Here is a 19195-nt window from a genome sequence, read left to right on the forward strand (position 1 = left end):
GGCTGGGCACTTGATTTGGTAGAAAAATTGGGCTGGCCAGCAACAGCCCCACAAGTGAGCCCTCGGGCTTTCAGGAGCCAACACGGCTGGGTGGGGGGAGGGGTTCCTGGAAAGACTTCATAATTATTCTGGTCACCTTTAGCTCCTAGACTTCCCCAAGTACAGAGAGTACTTGCCCCTTGGCCGTAGGGAAGAGCAGTAAATTAGGTCAGAACTGCAATTTATCTTCATACGTAACTAGGGGGAATTGTCCCGGAGCCGGGGTGACCAATAGCCAGCTCCCCAAATCTGTCTCAAGGCAATCACAGTAAGTGATTTGCAGTGCTGGGAATGGAAATGATTTATTCTGAGAACCCTGTCAGCATTACCGTTAAATCATTTGTATTTTGTTATGGGACATGAGTAAGCTCGCCGCTCCCCAAACTACATCCCTTTGCTTCGGGCCCCCATGCCATTTCCACAACTGGTTATTTCAGGTGACAATTAACAGGAAATGATGGTAAGGGCCCCAGGGTGACCACTTTTCCAGGGGACTCTGAGTATTAAGTTTCAATTGCTTCTAGTCTCTGATCTAGGTCCCCAAAAGGAAATGAGCTTCTTTTACAGTTGTCAGAGAAGATCAGGTTTTTTATGCTTCTTCTTCCCCGTTTTCTGTTTTGTCAATTTTCAAAAAGTGAAACTAGGAGTTAAAGCAAAGGTTCTCTGGGGTCTAATCTGTAAGAAACACATCTATTTCTCCCACAATCCAAACTCTAAAAGGCAAACTGAAAGAATAAGAAGCAAATAAGAAAGCCAAATGAAATAACATTCATTTGCCAGTTTCCCTTCAAGATGTGAGCCCTGTGTTATTGAGAACGCCCCAGGCAGGGTCCCTGAGGTGAAAGCACAATGTCCCAGCATTTCCTGCCCTGGTAGACGACCTGCTCATTCATTCTCCACTGAGGAACTTTGCTTCGGGTCCACAGAAGAGGATGTGTTGGTTTCCAGGGCGAGGTGGCAGACAGGGGTCCGGCCCAGACAGACCAAGTGTGCAGGGCTTCTGCCGACTGCGGCCGCCGGAGCTGGCATGGTGCTTTTCTGCTGCCTCTGCTAAGGCAGCAAGCAGTGTGTTTGAAGTCTGGTCTTTGGGAAGGAGACCCAAGAGAACATGAGCTGGGCTTGTCTGGATATCAAAGTCCAAATTAAAAATTTATTCCAGTGTTTGAAAAATTCCTGGCCAAAACCTTCATATGGATTAAAAAAACACACACCCCCCCCCCCCGCCCCGTTTTTTCAGTGTCTCCAATTGAGGACTAGAGGATTTATTTGAAAAAGAAAAAAAATAAATAAATAAAAGCAAGGCCAGTAGTTCCATAAATGGACTCAGGTCGGACGGCTTCTTAGCTAAATCTGTAAGGAAAGTAATCTGTTAAACCACTTTGGGCAACTGGGAAGGACTTGTTTTAGTTATCATGTTTGAATCTTCTCTTTTTCCCTTCTCTGATTGCATGTCAGATCACCTGACTTTACTGCTGAAGCTGGAAGGGAAAGAATGAGAAAAAGCTTCCCCCAACCCTCCACTCCACCCCCTCCCCGCCCCCCCCCCCCACCTCTCCACTCCATCGGACAGAAAAGTAGAGATGAAAGTTGGTTTGAGGAGGAAGACGGAGGCCAAGCAGATGATCTAATAGTAATTTTTAAATTATAAATAAGAGCACAAAAATCATTGAGGCAAAAACAGGAAAAAATTAAATAAGGATGAAATGAAAATTTGCAATAAATTTAAACCAAGGCCATTAACAAAAGTTACAGAAGGAAATGGAGCTAACTCGATATAGGGCATTATTAGTGAAATACAGACAGAAGTTGAGGATGAGAAATCAGCTCCAGGGGCAAACCACCCAAGTGAAAGATCAAGACCAATATATTAAATTCAGACTGAAAGCAAAGGGCAGAATAGAGGAAAGTGATGGGACCCTATCAACAGACAGAAGCAACGTAAAGTGTGGATGGTGACAGCACCAGAACCACAAAGACAGAAAGCAACCTGCATAAAGGAAAATGCTAGGAATCAAATGAATTTACACAGGTCCTCAGGTCCAGGGTCTTTGCTATTGTTGTTTTGGTAAGCTTTGTAACTTCAAGTATAACTTATATACCCAAACATTAGTGTGCAGTTTGATGAATTTTTCCGAACGAATGTACCCATGGGCCCACCATTCAGATCTGGCCATGGAAGGTTGTCATGACCCCAAAGCTAACATCTTTATACTCACTCTAATTATGACTTCTCAGACATCCATCAGCAGAGATTAGTGATGGTTGTGTTCGAAGGTCAGGTAGAGTCACGCGGCAAAAAAAAAAAAAAAAGCCTTTTTAATTTCTTCTTTCATTCAACATTATGTTTACAATTTCCGTTCGTGTTGTTGCACGTGGTGGTAGTTCCTTCATTCTCACTGATAAATAATATTCCGTTATACGAATGCACCATAGTGTATACCATTCTACTGTTGATGGACGTTTGTGTTGTTTCCGGTCTTGGGTTCGTAGAAAACAGCACTGCCCTGGATGTTCTTGTGCATGTCTTTTGGGACCCTTATCTGTACATTTTGGGGGGATATATCTAGGACAATGGTTGGGTCATAGGATATGCGTATGTTTAGGCTCAGTAGATGCTGTATAAATGGTCTTTCTGAGCATGTGACTACAGTCCTGCTGACACTGTGGGCGAGTTTGTTGCTTCATTTCTGCACCAGTACTCAGCGTTGTGGATTTATCTGAAGTGTTACACATTTAGTGGACAAGCGATTACAATTGAATGTGATTTTAATATTTCATGTCTAATTTTGCATCTTTTCACAAATTTGTTACCAGTCTAGATATCGTTTTGGCAAAGTGACTTTTCAATTACTTCTTCCATGTTTAATGTATTATACGTTTTTGTTGTTTTAGTATAAGAAATCTTTAAATATTCTGGATACGGGTCCTTTGTTATATTTTTGGAAATCTCTTCTCCCATTCTGTGACTTGCCTTTCAGTTCTCTTAATGGTATGATTGTATTTTCTTTTCTTGTCTCTGTAAGGAAAAGTTCTTAATTTTAATAAGACTAATTTATCAATCTTTTGTTTTGTGACTAATGAATTTTAGGTCATTTATGTTTACCTGCACCAAGGTGATGAAGATATTCTCATGTGTTACATTATAAATTTGTTTTAATGTTTATTTATTTTTGAGGGGAGAGGGCAGAGAGAGAGGCAGGCATAGAATCTGAAGCAAGCTCCAGGCTCAGAGCCTCAGCACAGAGCCCCATGTGGGGCTCTAATCCATTAACCACAAGATCATAACCTGAGCCAAAGTCAGATGCTAAACCAACTGAGCCACCCAGGCGTCTCCTCGTGCGTTACATTATGGAAGCTTTATTGTTTAACCTCTACATTTAAGTCTGTGATCCATCTGTAACTGACTTTTGTATACGGTGTGAGATAGGGCTAAAAGTAATTTTTTCCCCTCTAGAAAAATAATTAACCCAAACAATTAATTAAAAGACCATTCTTCCCGCACTGCATTACAATGATGGCTTTGTTGTAAATCAGGTGACATACACGCAGCTCTGTTTTTGGATTCTCAGCTCTGTTCTATGAATCTGTTTGTCTCTATTTACCCCAATTTCATACAGTATTAATTACTGTTGTTTCATAATTTTTGATATCTAGTAGTGCAAGTCCTTCCAGCTTCTTCTTCTTTAATTTTGCCTTAACTATTTCTTAACATTTGCATTTGCACATACATTTTAGAATTAGCTTATTAATTTTCATAAGAAGGAAGGAAGGAGGGGAGGGAGGGAGGGAGAGAGAAAAGAAGGAAGAAGAGAACGAAAGGGAAAACTTGCTGGGATTTTGGCTGATTGCACTGAGGTAGAAGGCCACTTTAGAGAGCATTAATAGTTTCATAAGACTGAGTCTTCAGATCCAATTTACGTGATATATCCCTTCATTTATTTAAATCTTCCCAAACCATTCTCTGTAACTTTTTGTGGTTTTTACCCGTAAGCCAGGTGCATATTTTGCTACATTTATCCCCCAAAATGGACTTGATTTTTAAAATGCTATTGTCAGTGGTATCAAATTTAAAATATTCTTTTCTAATATTTATCATAAGTACACAAAAATGTAATTGATTTTTTCTATGTCAACCTTATATTCGTTAGTCTAGCTAAATGTAATTATTCATTCTAATAATTCACCTCTAGATTCTATGTATACAAGCATGTCCACAAACAATATCAGGTTTATGTATTTTCTAGTCCGTACATTTTTAAGTTTCTTTTTCTTATCTAATTACTCTAGCTAGACTCTTCAATACAATGTTGTATAGAAATGATGAGAGTGAACATCCTTGTCTTGTTTCTGATCTCAGGGAGAAGCTGATTAAGCATAGGTTTATTAACATACCCTTTACACATTAAGAAGTTCCCTTCTATTCTAATTTGATGAGAGTTATCTTTTTAATCATGAACATGTACTAACTTATATCAAATGCTTTTTATTCACCTATTGAGATGGTCATAGTGTTTTTCTTCTTTGTTCTGTAACTGTGATGAATTGTATTAACTTTTAAGTGTTAAACCAACCTTGCATTTCTGGAATAAGTTTTGTTTTGTCATGATATCTGAGATGTTTTAATACATCTCTTTGCTAATATTTTGCTTAGGAATTTTATATCTACGCTCGTCTCCCATAATGTCCTTGAGGAGTTTCAGTATCAGGTTTTTCTGACCTCATAAAATGAGAAGGAAAGTGTTCCCTCTTTTTTCTATACCCTGGAAGAGTTTGTGAAACATGCATATTATATTTTCCTCAGATGTTTGAAAGAATTTTCCTCTGGAACCATCTGGGCCTTAAGATTTCTTTGTGGGAAATTTTAAATTATGGATTTAATTCGTTTAATATAGGAATATTAAAATTATCAGTTTCTCCTCATATCTGTCTTTTTGCATTTTTTTAGGAATTTGTTCATTTCACTTACATTTTCAAATTCATTAGTATGAAATTATTCGTAACATCCTCTTAATATTTTTTAATGTCTATACAGTGTGTGTTGGTAATCTATGCAAACTCTGTTTTTATCTATTTTATCTAGTTTGGTCTTTCCAGGGATTGATTTGTGTTTCTCTAAAGGACACAGACAAATACACAGAAATCCACTATACAATAAAGAATTAAGAGGATGTCAACTGAAGGTTATATCATGAGTGGCAGTTTCAAGGAGGAGAAATTATAATTGATTGGAAAGACCAAGAGAGACTTATGAAGTGGGAAGACTTTGAAATAACTCTTGAGGAAAAGGAAGAATTTGGGAAGTGTAAAGAGAAGAAAAGTCACTGTTGGCAAAAGGGAAACTTGGAAATAATCATTTGGATAAAGTACAGCAGAGAATCAGGGTCAGTGGGAAGCCTGAAAAGTGGTAAGGTTTAGGCTAACGGGAGACTTGAGTCATAGACAATGAGAAGACAGTGGATATTTGCAATATTTTGTTATCCTTAATAATTGGTAAACATGAGGGATGTTGAGAAAAGATTTCAAGTTTTCCAGCCTGGTTATTGGGAGGATGGAGACATTTCCAGAAAAAAATAAGAAAAACAAGAAGTCAGGAGAAAGAGCATTTCAGGGTTTAGGAATTAAACTTCATAGGCACCAGCATAAAGCTGTAGACTGAAGCTAAAACTGGATGAGTTGTCAAGGGAGGAAGCACAAGGAGATGACGAGGCTAACTTCAGGGGCCATTGACTAGAAGCTCCATTTAGGAAGTAACAGAGAAAAGAGACAGCAGCACAGGAGACTGGAGCATGGAGCCATGGAAGCCAAGAAGCAGGGTTTTCAGTCGGGGAGAGTTGATCGTACAAGCTTCCATAGAGCAGCTGAGTGGCAAGGACTGAGAGCGCTCCTGGATGTTGCATGTGGGAAACCACTGTGGACCTTTGTGGTATTCAAGGAGACCGTGAATGTTCAGTGTCGGGGGACAGAAGAGAGAGCTTCACCTAGTGGGTATGCCTTTCCAAGTTGCGCAACTCACATGTTCTCTCGTCCGACGATTATTTACTGGCCGTATTTGCCAAGCACCATCATATGGCGGTCAACAAAAGAGGCATGATCCCTCTCCTATTAAAATTACTAGTAATAGAGAAGCTAAACATCAAATAAAAATGAAGAAATAATTGGAAACCTGATTAGTGCTTGAGGCACAAGAAGAGGGGTTATGAGAGAGAATAAAAGGAGGAGCCTGACTGAGACAGCAAGGAGGGGGCAGGGAATGCGTGACTTTGGGTTGCATGCAGGGGCATAAGTGAATTGTGACGGTCAGTATTCAAGACTAATTGAGGGCCTCTTTCAGGGGCCATGCAGATTCTGAAGTTCTAGACTGTACAGAGCATCACAACCCTCCATCTTCAAATAATGCCCAAACCTCACTCCCCATCACATGCCTATCTTCAGGAGATAGAGATCAAAGGTGGAAATCTGTAGTTTGAGGCAACTTTTTCTTCAAAAGCCCATGGGGAAGATGAATCTACCAGTGTTAAGTTATAAGGTTGAGAGACCATGAAGGCTAATCAGATTAATTGCAATTACCATTTCAACATTTACAATGTATACTTATACTCGTATTGTTTCTAGAACATCTTCATTATCTCTTTCACTTTTAGAATGCTTGGGTTTCCCTACAGACTTGGTAAGGAGATTTTATTAGGCCCAGATCATCAATCCAAGCCTTTTAAGGTAAGGGTGTTGCTACCTCAGAAGCCAGAGAGACATTTGCTAGCCTGGAAAGAAAGCACTAAATAGTCATTAGCTTCTTCAATCTGTTTACCAACCCACCTGTCACTGAGGTTAGACGGGCCTCAAAATTAACACTCTGCTCTATTTTGTCCATCAACATTGTTGCCTCACGGGATGTGTTCTCAAGTGGCCACGGGCAAACCTTGTTTTATGCCAGAGCTATGTTCCTGGGGAAAAAAAAATGTCTAAATTAAATTTAGTTTATTCAATTCCATTTGAAATGACGAGTGTGTTTAAAAGAACCCCCCACTCAATACTTTTTAAAGCAAGTATTCATCATTTTCTCTAAATGGTCTCAGAACTCCTGGCATGGGGAATGTTTGCTCGCTTGCTTTATCATGGTGGTAACTTTATATCTGGTTGGTTTCTTCTTACCTCTGGTGATCCCTCCATAGGAGCAAGGAGGGGCCACGAAACTGTGCTCTGCCCCACCCTCTGTAACCCATCTCTGGCCATCCTCTCTCTGTCCTAGCCTTCTCTCACTAGCCGGTAGTGCTGTTTGGGTCCCTTGGGTCTTGTCTCACTTAGGCACCTTCTCCATGGGAGCCCTTGTCCCTGGGCATCTGGGTTGGTCCCTGCACCTTGACCTGTCCGTGTTAAGACCTCTTGGAATCCACTGGGACAACTCACCAGTGACCAGGGGCAAAGCAGCTGTATCAACTCAGCTTAGGGAAGCTCAAGTATCCAGTGGTCTTGGCTGTGTGGAGTTTGAAATGAAGCCCAACATATTACTCACGGCAAAACCAGGGGCCAGCCAAGTTAAATAGAACGCTCCCCGAAATGTTCACGGGCTGATTAGAGAAGGAAGCGCCGATTTGAAGAGCAGCTATTTTGTGCCTGCTTGTATTTTTTTAAACAACACGCTCTCCACAAGTGAGATGGGAAACGTAGAAACCTCAAAGAACGCTATTTGTTCATTTAAAAAGCTTAAACCCGTGACCATATGCCGTGTCTGTTTAACTTCCTGAGAATGGCCATAATTTTAGGGAGCCATTCTTTTTCTTCCAGAAACTGTGCTGAGGCACCTAGTAACCATGTTCTCACATGATGTTATGCTAACCCTGTGGCATAGGCACCGTTGCTCTTCCCTATTGCAGATGGCAAGCTGAGGCCCAGAGAGTAAGTGCATGCTGCTTTTAAGTAGAGCAGCTAGAATTTGAACCCTGGTAGCCAGCATCTATATCTTACCTGCTCTTAAACGTAAGTACCTGGGAGCATTCACGAAGAGAGCACCTCAAGACAAAGTCCTGATGTTACCCCCAGCGGTCTCTGTGTGGAAGCCAGTTTGTGCTTGAAAGAAATCTAAAGGCTAGGAATTCGATGAGGCTGAACACACCCTGTTGAACCAAGCAGGGCTTGAGTTTGCAGATTATTTTCCAACCAGAGGGAGCTCATTGACTTGGAGGAAGAGAGAGGATCATTTAATGGACATAAAGAAAATATTTTTATTTTCAGCTTTTTTTTTTTTTTTTTTTTGGCCTCCCTAGTCCAACGGTCAAATGTGAGGCTACGGGTCCTTTCCTCTGTCGGCTTTCCTACCTGGGATTGTTTCAAGAAGCCTGACGCTGAGTCCTGGGTCCCCCACTGCCCAGGCCTGCCGCTTTCGTTTCATCAGGTACCTGCACCTCCCTTTGCAGCTGTGCGTCCGCATAGACATGTTTATTCGAGCACTGAGAGTCTTGCTTCTTGAAAGGCCCCGGGAATTAGATTGTTTTCCACACTGAAAGTTTTCATTTGAAAAATTACCCTCTTTGTTTAACTAATGAAAAGGAGGGGCTGCCCTCACTTCTCAGGCTGGATAAGAATTCCATGGGCAGTAATTCTGTTTCTCAGTGGAAAATGTTTCGGTTTCTTAATGTTGTTTTGCAGATTGGCCCCCGCCGGGCCCTCGCTCCAAGGACCACACATACACACACATGCACACTCGCCCATGCACAGTGCAGCACTTCCCACCCTTCCCTGTTGGGGGCCGGGGATGGCCGCATCCCCCTTCTAGCACCTGCAGAACAAAAACGAGGTGGGTCAGGGGCTGACACCCAGCCAGAGACATTGCCGTCTGCTCAGGAACAGAATGCCTTCCTGGGCCGTGCTCTGAATCCCAGAGGCTGGGTGGGCCGCAGAGGAAGGAAATTGGACTCCGAACTTCTCCTATTTCCGTGCACCCCTATGTCAAGCCATTCTCTCACACCACGGAGGGGGTGGTCTAACATTCCCTTCTCATTAGGTTAGTATGAGATGCTGGTAAAGGCAGCACTGTCATCATTGGACTTCAAGCGTGGCCAGCATGATGCGGAGCGGTCAGGGATGTACAGAGCATATCAAAATATGGCCCCGGAGGTAACTTAGTGGAAGGAAGAAAAACGTGGACGCTCAGATCAGACCGATCTGCTCTGACACGGAATAGCTCAGCCCATGGGCAAGCGGCTGGTGAATGGTTCTGAGCTTGTGTCTGCAACTGTGGACGAGGAAGTCATTTATCCCGCAGGGATGGGCAGTGCCGTGGACGATGTTTATCACATAGCAGATGTCCATGGAGAATCTTTCTTCCCTTTTTTGTTCTCTGAAAATTGCCCATCTCCTCTCTAGCTGGGGAGACAAACCTCATTCCTGGGACACAAGGTACAAGCAATTGTGTGCTGTCCCAGCAGCGCTGAGGACAAGACCCATTGCAGAGTTCGTATGAGTGGTCAAGGGGGCTCTGTGCGTTCTAGGGACCCAAAGATCTGTCACCAGTGGGAACTGTTAAGTCCCGGGAATTTGAAGAATTCCTTCTGTCTAGATTCTTTGTATGGGAAAGAAACAGCTGCCTCGAATGCGTGGCTTAAACACAGCTCTGCTTAAAATGAACAAAAGTGATGGGCAAGATGACCACTATGTGAAAACAGACACCTTGAAGATCCACATGTGTAAAATGTAAACAGAGAGTCGGCTGTTAGCATGGGGTAAATGAATAGATTTGAAAGGAGATAGAGATAGTAGGAACAAGTGTATCAGACTGCTTGTGGTTTTAAGTGACAAAACCCTCTTCTAATACAACCTATAGCCAATAAACAAATGAGGAATTCATTGGTTCCTATAACTAAGACATTCTGCATTAGATCCTCAATTAGGACTAAATATATAGTCGTATTACATGGTTTGAGCTAGCTTGCTGTCTTCTCTCTCTCTCCCCACCTCTTCATTTTGTCCGATAGCCTAATTCTCTCCTCTTCATGACTAACTTCCTGCTCCTGCTTTAGCAACCCCAGCCAAGAAAGAAACTCTCTTAGCATCTGCATGTCAAAGCCAGGGAAGACTCAGGCCTGAACCTGTCACTGTCTATGGGATAAGGTGCCATACTTTCTTTGTGGTAGTTGCCCAAAATGTTTGCGGAGCACCTCCTCTGTGGCAGGCACTGTTCTAGCCACTGGGGATGCGGCAGTGAGTGGGACAGACAATGCCTTGTCCTCTGGGAGCTTACAGTCTTGTGAGAAGCCAGCATGTCAGTTGAATCCTGTTGCCCCATCAGGAACCAAAGACAGTCCTCTCGGTTCACAAGAAGCCAAATCCTTGGCAAAATTAGAAGAGAGTCACCAAATACAATAATGTGTGTTGAAGGTTCCCGCATGTCAGACAAGCGTACGTGTCTCCACATTCCAGAGAGCAAGGCAGCCTCCGTGTGAAAGGTGCCTCCCGGAGGTGTGCCCCAGGCAGTATCGCTAACCAGAAGTGGCTTGGGCTCTAAGGAAACATCATCGATTTGGGGTTTCTTGCAGAAAATTCTCACAAGGAATGCAAATGGTTTGCACGACAAATACTGGCAAGCAGAATGACCCTGCAGCTCTTGGCATCTGCCCTTTTCATCCTGGCTGCAGGAAGTTTCCAGAGGTAAGAACTATACAGTTCGTGCTGAGTTGTCTGTCACTCCTGAGAAGCCCATGGAGGCCTTAATAGCCTGAGAACTATTTCTAAGGAGATAACACACACATATATGTATATATGTATATATATATATATATATATATATATATATACACACACACACACATATACATATATATATGTACGTATTCATATATATAAAATGATTAGTTTTCAGGTCAAAAGAAGGTGGGATGTTCTATAATCCTATAATCAACTGTACAAAATGGGATCAATTCTGTGCCCTCTTTGCACTGTAATGGGCATTGTGGTTTTAGGGCAGGGAGGATAAATGCCTTCTCAAGTTTTCTGTATTTGGAGAGACCCGTAGATTTGTGTTTCTTGATAACTCAGGTGTGTGATGGGGTAGGAAGGAAGTCTCACCAAATATAATTTTTTCAGTATTCATTGAGTACCTACTATGTGCCTATCCCCTGATACACAGTAACAAGAAGTACAGTGTCTCTGCTTCATGGATAGAGTATCTAGGGCGGGGACGTGTATGCAAACTGACTACACTCCAGTGGGTAAGTGTCCTAAGGGGGATGTCCAAGTACATTGCACTCTCATGTCTCTGAGAGGCATGGTGGGCTCTTTGTGCTGATGGTGGGGATGAATGGTCTGCACCTCCTCTCTGAATGGCTGCCTAGAACCCCCGCAGAGAGCCTTGACTGGAAGCTGGGAGATTTGGGAGAAAGGTGAGGACAGCCTTTTACAGAAGGCCTTTCGGCCACCCGAGGCCACGACTTGCTAAGCACGCTTAACCTCTGCAGGCCCACGGTGGTGCGAGACAAGCATCCCCAGGGCCTGCTGGACAATCATTACTTTTATTATGCTTCTTACTGTCAGGTACTCTGAAATCCACACGGACTGCTCTGATGATTTCAGGTTGTCCCAAAAGAGAAACTCAAGAATCGGTGATGAGCACAGCAGGAGAGGGAGCCGGCTGCCTATCTCAAAAGGGCACATCACCATAATCACAGATATACCGCGAGCATATGCAGAAGTGAATGTAACTGGGGGAGTGTATGTCAGCAACAGCCAAGAGGATACATAAACCACGTGTCCCCTTCCTGCCTCCCGCCCCCCACCCCCCCGGAAAAAGGTGCCTTTAAAATATGTGATGGGTGCCCACAATGTCTCCCGGACCCTGCAGAACCTCCCCTCCCCCGCTAGCCACCTTTGCTGCTATTCCACTGAATTCACCCTGGGTCTCCCCGGGGCTGGCTGTTGCCTTCATATTTCATGCGGAATGTGCAGCTTCCCGGGAGCCCCAGGCATGCCCTGCATTCTGATGCACCGGCCAGCTCTGACACGAGACAGCTCCAGAGCATGCCTAATGAGGAGGCTGACACCGAGGCGCAAGAGTCAGCCGGGCTGCGAGGGCCTGCCGCAAACGTGGGGTGACAGGAAGGCGGTGGGGGCGGGCCGAGGAGAGAGACAGTGGGCGCTGTTTAAGGCTAGCCTATCACCAGACTCCAAACCTCGGCAAGTCTAACACCAGCCACGGATCGGAGCCTCGGTGAAGGAGCAATTCAGATCAAGGAACGTCCTGGGGAAAAGCGTCAGGTTAAGAGGGGAAGGAGAAGCTGTGAAGACAAGAGGGGTTGGAGATCCGAATTGCTTCCCCCCCCCCCCCCCCCCCCCCCCCGGCAGGCAAGGCTGCCGCCTGTTTCCGTGTTAGCTCCGGAGGAGGCCTGCTTCTTGGAGTCCCCTCAGAGACTACTTCATTATCTAAAGGATCCTGCTGAACAGAAGTTTTTCCTTCCCTTAAAGCCTCATCTACCTTAATTTCATGCATTACTCCTCGTTTTGACTGGTTCTATCAGGACCAATAGACCCTCGCGTCCCCTGGCATTCAGGCACTTACACGTGGGGCAGAGTAAGCGTCTACAGTCACTTTCCCACCGCCGAGGACGTGATGCTGACAGGCTTCACACTGACACTGCCCTCCACCCCACACTTTTCCCGAGCCTGGCCCCCTCTGGCCATCCCCCCAAAGTGTTGAGGTAGGCGAGGCTAAGCTCCATTGGACACATCCAAGGCAACACGTCAGACCAAGGTCTCGAACACTGGCCGGCCCTCAGTGCATTCTTTCTTTCTTTTTTTTTTCTTTATTTATTTTGAGGGGGTGAGGAGCAGAGAGAGAGGGAGAGAATCCCAGGCAGGCTCTGTGCTGTCCTGTGAGATCATGACCCGAGCTGAACCCAAGAGTCGGACACAACTGACTGAGCCACTCAGTCGCCACCCCCCCCCCCACCTCAGTGCTTTCAAATGAGCTGGTCACCCATAAAAACTCGTCCACCATTCCACGTGAGTATATGTGGAATGAGGTAGTGTGCCACGATTCTCAGTAATTTAACTTAGATTTACGATTAGTAAGGGAAACTTTCACATTTCACAGGGAATATCAATATTGAAGTCACAAAATCTAACCAAAAGTTTTCCTTTAAAACTTTGATTTCCATCGTTGTCTGTGTGTGTGTGTGTGTGTGTGTGTGTGTGTGTGTGTCTGTATGTGTGTAATCAGCTTTATGTTTTGGCACTGGGGACAATAATCTCACAATAAGAATAATAATCTCTTATTGCATTCTTACCTTTCATTAATTGTCTCACGTCATCCTTCTGACACTGGGAACCAGATGATACTGTCCCACTCTGCAGATGAGGAAACTTCTACTCAGAGAAGTTAAACAGATAGGCCAAGGCCACAGTGCTCTTGAGTGGTGGGACAGGAACCTCCTGACTTGAAACTCCATGCTTCTAACCCCTACAGATGACACTTAGATGAAGCCACTTTGGTGGGTAGTCACTTCCTATAAACACATCTTTAATATGACTCAATGCCCCTTTATTTTCAGCATCATTATTATTCATGTACATCCTGCCCACTGGGTTCTTGAAATATCTCCTTTGTTAATACCTGCATTTTCCTTGTGTGGAATTATATTTTACCGGTCTTATTTTTGTGATTCTTTAGAATCTGTCCTTTCTAAGAACAGAACAATTCCCACTTTTAAACCGTAGGTTAATTTTCTGTCACTGAAGACTTTTAGAGTTAGAACCATGGAATTTTACAATGCGAGGAGACCTTGGAGATGCCCCGAAGAATTGGCCCTACGATATGCCAAGCAAGCAGTCGTCCAATCTCCACTTAAGACATCCTGGATGCTAGAAAGCACACTACCCAGTTCAACTGCTCCTGGGCCATCTCAGTTGTCACTCTTCCCTTCACGGCCTTGTGTGGAGTCTGCCCGCCTGACCCATGAGCCAGTCACCAGCAAGAGTCACATGTGTCGCCGAATGACTTCAGCCCCTGTGTTAGTTTCCTGGGGTTGCCACAAACGGGATGGTGTAAACAACAGGAATTCGTATCTCACAGCTCTGGAGCCTAGAAGTCCGAAACCAAAGTATCAGCAATGTGGGTTCCTTCTGACGCTGTGAGAGAAGATTCCTTCCATCTCTTTCTCTTAGCTTTTGGTCATTCACTGGAAAACACAGGCATTTTGGTGATTCACTGGCAATCACTCGCATTCCTTGGCTTATAGATCTTTGCCTTCATGTTCACCTGGTGTTCCATCTGTGTGCACACCTGTCTCCAAAATGCCTCTTTTTTAAGAAAAATTTGTTTATATACTAAGAGAGAGTGTGTGCGCGCACGTGGAGGAGGGGCAGAGACAGAATCCCAAGGAGGTTCTGCGTTGTCAGCGCAGAGCCTGACGCAGGGCTCAAACTCATGAACTGTGAGATCGTGACCTGAGCCAAGGTCAAGAGTCAGATGCTTAACCAAGTGAGCCACCCAGGCGCCTCCAAAATTCCTCTTGTTATAAGGACACCGGTCCTATTGGATTAGGGACCGACCCGACTCCAGTATGACCTCATCTTAGCTAATTACGTCTCAACAACCCTGTTTCCAAATAAAGTCATATTCTGAGGTAATGGAGGGTTAGGGCTTCAACATATGAATGGGAGGAGGGACACAATTCAACCCAAAACAGTCCTCTTCTGCGGATGAGCCCTGTAGGCCTAAGGTGAAGGCAGAGGCTTCTCTTTTTTCTGCTTTAACAACCTCCAGCTTGTTGCCAGCCTCTTCTGTCCTGGGAGTCTCTTCTGATCAAGCTCTTCTCTCTGTCAGTGCCTGAAAGGGTGGCATCCTGCCAGCTGGGCTCTTGAGAAGTTGCTCCCTCAGCCCCACGACTACTTCTCCATGTCAGCACTGGTCGAGTTCACACTCTCGGCTGCCTAGGTGTGCAGAGCTTGGCTCGTGTCGATGGCAGACTCTGCTAAACTTCCCCAGTCTCTATCACACAGAGCGCTCTGAAACCCAGACCCCTCCATCCGGTAATATGCTACGTGATTCCCTTTTTCCAAAACATCAATGAAACAAGCCTGGGCAGAGAGAGATCCCTTTGGCACTTCACTGGAAGCTTCCTGTCCAGGTCTGAGGCAGTGCCACCCATTTGTGGCAGTCACTTTCCAATTCCCAAATCCCCATTACTGCAAATCCTTTTCTATTCATCAAATGAAATCCATCCCAAAAATGAAGATAAAAGTGAAATGCTCAGAAGCTACCTCGTTTGCTAATCCTGAAGCTGAAATGTTAGAAGATATATTTGGCAAGTTTGGTTTTTCACAAACATGCTACATTAACTTCTCAAAGTGCTGTTGCCTTGCTCATGGGGCCTTTCTCTCCTATGATTTGTACCATTTTCTTGCAAAATGTTGAAATTCCCAGTTGTATGTTTTCCCTGGATCATTTCCAGGGAAATAATGCTTTCCTATTTTGGAAATCGGTCCCACGTGTCTTCTTATAATACTTCTGATAAATCCCCTGATCATGATTCATATTTTTCAGCCCTTTAATAAGTGGACTTCTTAAGCAATTGTTCTGATCAGTTTTCTAATTGGGGCATGGGGAGAGTGGTTCCTTCAAATCTACCGATCTGTACTCTTTCCAAGGGCACCCTCTTCTGGGTTGGCTTCCTTGGTAGATGTTAAAGAACTTCAGGAGAGCCAGAAAGAAATCTGTAAACAGAAATAGGGTAAAACAAGTAGCAGGCTGAAAAGGAAGACAAACAGTCAACACTGTTTTCCCAAATTCTTTTTGTGAAAATATAGAATCGGGAACTAGAGAGAGGTTCAGAGAGAAACGTGTCTGGGAACAGGAAGAGAAGAAAGGTAGAGTAGGATTAGGGGAGGACCCGAATTGCTTTGGTATAAAAACACAATAATGCTACTAACCCAGGCAACATCCAGGTCATGAGTTGAGACCCTAATCCTTAGGACAAGTTCTGGAATCTCTGGAAAGCAGTGCTGTCTCCACCCCCCACCCCTTACCCCCCACCCTGTGTATCTGACATGCAGAGCAGGGGCGTTGTTAGCAATCCCTCCTCTGTGCCACAACATCAGCTTTTTGGAATCAGCTGTCAGGGATTCAGTAACGGTTATTTCTATTTGTTATATAGTTTTAAAACTAAAAATTAGCAATTTAAAAGGAGGAAATCTCAGTTTTCAAGATCTTCAAAGTCAGCAAAATATTTCATGCGTGCACTAAAATTTATACGTATTAAACAAAAATATGACATCTTGCAGTTTGCACTCTGTCTCACTGTCTCAGATGTTTAAAACAACTCTAAGAAGGCTTATAAAATAACAATCTATGTAACCCATCTCTCATTGTTTCATCCTTAAAATCTCGTACGACGACTGGTGTTTTTCGCCTATTGCTTAAGTGGCCACACACGTTCCATCACAGGAGTGGAAGACCTAATCTGTACCCAGCGTGAACTCAAAAGAGCCTTACTCGCAAGAATTACTCCCAAAAAGAACATGAATGTGTGTCTGCCTGTATGGGAGACTGTATGGCTGAGAATTTCTGTATCACTTTCCAGGTAGAATACGATATTAAGTCATAAGCAATGAAAATGTGCTAGTGTGTGTGTGCATGTGTTTACATATTGTACATACAATCTAAGCATATAATCAAAAGCCAACAGTAACTGCAGCAATTCTTTGACTTAGACTGGCCAAAGATTTTGGGGGTGGGGGTGGGGATGGGAGAAGACCTATTTTATCATTGGCATTTTTTAGAATCACTGGTGCATGGTGAAAATAAAAGGGTGATCAGTATCGCACCTGCACCTAGGGGATCCTGCCCTCACTATGCTTGGTGGCCACTGTTGGACAGTCATGAGGGTGGTAAGCAGGACAGCATGCTCAAATATGTCTAGAGGACCATTGCGGGCAAGGAGGAATTAGGGCTTGAAATAAGGGTCTATGTCGTTTGTGGTGTCAAATTATACCTGGTTATTTCACTTCCCATATTCATGCTTTATCTCTTTGACTCTACAAATACCTTCAGGGCACCACGATCGAGAGTCATCTGAGGGCCCCAACCCCGCTTTGTGCCTTTCTGTACTGCCCCCATCCTTGGCCTGGCCCCCTCGATGTAGCACGATGCTTGGTTCCCTTCAAGTCCTACCTAAATATCTACAGATAGAGGGATTTCTCCAATCGGTAGCTTCAACAGTTTAAAAGCAACAGCTTCTCTGTGCTGTTTGAACTCATGAATCATACCCTCCTCCTCTTCCGTTTATTACCTACCCTAGTGGGCTCATTTTTCCCTAACACTGTTACATAAGACTTGATTTTCTGCAACCCTATTAGCTCGTCTTCACTCCCTCAGCTTCTGCTGCCTCTGAAGACCAACACAGGGAAAGGAAGACAGAAAGGCAGGAAGCAGAAAGAAGACCCCCAAAGATTTCAGTGCGCTGGATCCACCTGTGATCATTCAGATACAGGTTCTTTGCACCCCTGGGCCTGGTGAGGCCTCCCCCAGTCATCTTTACAAAGCAGAAGTGACATAGCCACAGAGGTGTCCCAGGGCCCAGGTAGGAATGCCAGGGGAGTCGAAAGACACCGCCCTTAGGAGACTTTGCAGGCCCTTGTCTGCCTTCCTCGGGGCCAGATTCAGCTCTGTGGATGGGAGCAACTCCTCCTGCCCACTCCAGACCCCACAGTTTAGTTCTTCATTAAAAGAAGGTCCACAGAGGGGCTTAAACACAAAACTCCCCATAATGGTGAATACTCAGAATTACTTTCCACCTGATACTGCTTCATTTAATTGGACTAAAGCAGCCTCCCCTGGCTCAAGACTCCCTTGAAATCCTGCCCAAATTTGCCTGGCTCCTGCGTGGGCCTGAGTAAATATGCAGCAGGTGCGCCGAGGGGTTGTGAGCTGGGCTCCCATGAACTGTAATGGTTGCTGCATGACTGATTCCCCAGCTCCTCCGCCCTCCCACTAAATCCCAGGACCCTCCCTGCTTATGCAAAGAGCAGGCTCCCCAGTGTCGTCTTATGAAGAAGAGGTAGAGCAATTTCATTTAATATTGCTAGTGCTTCCATTAACCTGAGTATATTGCTCTCCATCCTCAATTTAAGACTCCCTCTTTCTCTTGATTATCGCTGTATTTCAGAGCGCCTGAATGTCCTCCCCAGACCTCTAAGCCAGCCTGGAATAACTTGATGATGGAAAGCTATGGTTCCTTGATGTTTCTGGCTTTAGAGGAATGCAACCTTCCTGGGCCCCACCTGGAGGTCTTAGAGACCAGCCTGGGGTCTCCATTTTGCTCTGAATGGGGCTCCCTCCCGTGTGCTCCCATGTTCTCTGTATTCACTCTCCTCTCCCCTCCTTCCTCCTTTCCTTTCTTTCTTCCTTCTTTTTTTTTTCCTTTTCATCATTCTCTTCTTTTTGTTCATTGAGATTTGTGGGACCAGAAAGTGTTTCAGAGCTCTGTTGAGGAGAGTGGACAGAAGTCTGTTATGGACTATTCTGAAGTCACTTGCTTAATATTTAGATGTCTGGGACTTTATGATTGATTCAATCATTAATTCATCAAATGTGTATTAAGTGCCTACTATGTGCCAGGCACTCTTGCAGGTGCCAGGGATGAATCGTGAGGCTGACTGGTAACGGTTCTGCTTTTATGAAGCTTAAATTCTAACAGAGAGGGGGAGAGAGAGAGAGAGAGAGAGAATAAGCAAATGCATTTATGGCAGGTAACAATAAATGGTATAAAGAGAAATAAAGTAGGGTAAGGGGTTAGAGAGTAATGGGAAGGCCACCATGAGTGCTCTGGTATACATACACCTTTGAATGATAGATGCCCCTCTACATCTAAATTCTACATCATCTACAATAAGGATGATGGTGGGAGTGAGCTACGAACACACCTTTCCTGGGGAAAGTAGAACTGGCATGTATCCGAGTCAGCTGCCCCCACCCCATAGCTTCCCTCGTCATGGCTTGCAGGAAACTGGGGCAGGGTCCCCAGGAGCATGACCCCATGCTTTCCCCCTGGAGGTCAGCCCTGGGTGCATGAAGACCTGATGTGACCATAGAAAGCAAAATGGTCACCACCATCACAGCTCCTCCCTCTACCACCAAAGGTTTGTCAAATTCTAGGGGATAGCTATAGCCCTT

Source organism: Panthera pardus, unplaced genomic scaffold (assembly GCF_024362965.1).
Source record: "Panthera pardus isolate Hobbes unplaced genomic scaffold, ASM2436296v1 HiC_scaffold_20, whole genome shotgun sequence".
NCBI lineage: Eukaryota > Metazoa > Chordata > Mammalia > Carnivora > Felidae > Panthera > Panthera pardus.